This window comes from Saccopteryx bilineata, chromosome 5, assembly GCF_036850765.1.
Source record: "Saccopteryx bilineata isolate mSacBil1 chromosome 5, mSacBil1_pri_phased_curated, whole genome shotgun sequence".
In the NCBI taxonomy this organism is placed as follows: domain Eukaryota; kingdom Metazoa; phylum Chordata; class Mammalia; order Chiroptera; family Emballonuridae; genus Saccopteryx; species Saccopteryx bilineata.
In genome coordinates, this window is record NC_089494.1 from 16,447,597 (window position 1) to 16,450,119 (window position 2,523).

Here is a 2,523-nt window from a genome sequence, read left to right on the forward strand (position 1 = left end):
GCTCTGCCCACCAGGGGGCGATGCTCTGCCCATCCTGGGTGTCGCCATGTTGCGACCCTCCTGGGTGTCGCCATGTTGCGACCAGAGCCACTCTAGCGCCTGGGGCAGAGGCCACAGAGCCATCCCCAGCGCCCAGGCCATCTTTGCTCCAATGGAGCCTTGGCTGCGGGAGGGGAAGAGAGAGACAGAGAGGAAGGCGCGGCGGAGGGGTGGAGAAGCAAATGGGCGCTTCTCCTATGTGCCCTGGCCGGAATCGAACCCGGGTCCTCCGCACATTAGGCCGACGCTCTACCGCTGAGCCAACCGGCCAGGGCTCTAATTCATTTAAATTAAGTGTCACAGGTAGTTAGTGGCTACCATAGTAGACAGCAAAGAGCAAGGCTACAAATATTTTCTATAGTTGAACATTAAATTTAGGTCTACCTAGAGAAAAAAAAGATGCTCTGAGCAAAATTAGCTGGTCAAAAAAGGTACCCTTGCTATTAAGGAGAAGCAATCTCTTATTCATTCCCAATATCTAGTGGGAATGTATTTCTTAGTCCCTATCCATACACAATGATTTCTGACATGGTGGTTTTATTGAGGACACAGCAATGTTATTCGTGTTGTTATTTTTTTATGTAGATTCATGCTAATCATCGCTGCAGAAATAATACCATGATTCAGAAATGACACCTTCACGGGAAGTAAAAGTATGTTATTTGGTAACCTTACTTGTTATCAGAATGAAGCTGAGACAATCTGGAGGAATAGGTGGAGATTATGGGCCTTTGTCTAACTCTCTCTCATACATGCTCATGCACACACACATCAGCATATCTGAAACAATATCCAAAGCTATATTTTTACTGTGTATCTATAAATACAAAAACACACATCTATTAAAATTATATTTTATGATTAAGAATCTCAAACAAAAATCTTTATTATGAAATTTTAAGTGAAGAAAGGAGAGCATAAACTGTACATAGGGTAACATTAATATTTTGTAAAAACTGAAAAAATATGTAATACCAATACTATATATTATACATGCAATTAGACTAGAAGCAAATATTTCAATAGGGAAAAATCAGTTTTTTTAAACTGTGAAAGGAACTGTTGGGGTCATAACTGATACTGTTTCTTCACTGTATTTTTTAATTTAAATATTTAAAGTGTTAACAATAGAAATAAATGAAAACAGTAATAAAACAAAGATATTTTTTTCTTTCTGTCTACAATTTTATACAAACAACATGGAACTTATACATGAGAATGTAATTTGAGTTATATCAGAAATTTTCATTTAATCAAGGACAAGGCATCAGCAATGGCACAAGCAGGGGACCCTAACTGTTCAGATGCTACCAGGGGCACCATCCTTCTCAAATCCGAGGCTGCGAGCTGGACTCCCTCTGGCTTCCTACTCTGCAAGGCTCTGTGACACATTCTTCCAATGCAACAGAAAAGATACTTCTCACCGGTTATGAAGGTAAAGGTTAAATAAGATGAATTAAGTAAAGCATCTAGTATGGTGATGAGCACGTAGAGAGCCTCAATAGGGAGTAATTATTCTTTCCTCATTGTTTTTCTGTAGAGATGGAAAAGTTTTCTGTAGAAATGCACGACACATACGTACAAACATTTGATTTGCCACAGACAGCAAATATTCCTAAGAACATTTTGAGGAATGACCTCCCTTTAAATATTTTATGACAACTCTTTCATTATGACTTATCTTTCCAAGTCTTATTTAGAATAAAAATAGCTCTGGGCTCCACTGATTATTTCCCATAGAAACAGACCACATCCAACAATTTGGCCAGAAACGACAGTTAGGATGTTTCTCGGGACCGTTTGGCAGCTTGTCATGTAGAGAGGACCATTTCTCTGATGAAGCTGAGAAATACCCAAGGACACTCCTTCTAAGAAAGTCTTTGTTCTCGTGGACCCGAAGGCATGTATTACCTTTCAAAAACAGTAAACTATTTTAAAAACAACAACAACAATAACAACAAAAAAGATAGAAAACAAAGACCCTAAAGACGCAAACTTTAAGTGCTGATCTAATTCTTTTATTTTGCAAAAATATGCAGGAATGATAATGAAATTTATCTAACTCTTGCATAGATTCAAATTGTTTACACAGAGTCTGATGAACAGATAATTGGAAGTGAGGAAGAGACAGGCAGAAGGAGAAAAAGGAGAAGCGAGAGGCAATAGATTAAAAGGCAACCTTCAGGACGCCGCTTCTGCATGCGATATATCACGTCTCTCTAATGAAAGCTTGAAATCAAGGATTGCTGACTTAATTGTGGGAGAGAGAAGCTGCACTTGTCAGAAGAGGTTGAGAAATACACTCCATTAAAGATGTATAGACCCTCTGTTTGCACCAATTGTGACCAGCTGCAAGACGCACAGTTGTTTCTTCACAGCAGGAATAATTTCATTATGGAACCGTATGTATGCAGGAGAATAGCCCGCTTGATTTTCTGTCATTTTATTTTAAACATATCGGTGGATATGTCAGAAGCAATCACA

At 39.0% G+C, this 2,523-nt stretch overlaps 1 non-coding gene across 1 annotated transcript; it reads right to left on the bottom strand.

Moving 5' to 3' along the window:
* Positions 1–239: 239 nt before the first annotated feature.
* Positions 240–314, bottom strand: TRNAI-AAU (transfer RNA isoleucine (anticodon AAU)). The gene has a single exon. It is a non-coding gene; the product is annotated as a tRNA-Ile (tRNA).
* Positions 315–2,523: the final 2,209 nt, after the last annotated feature.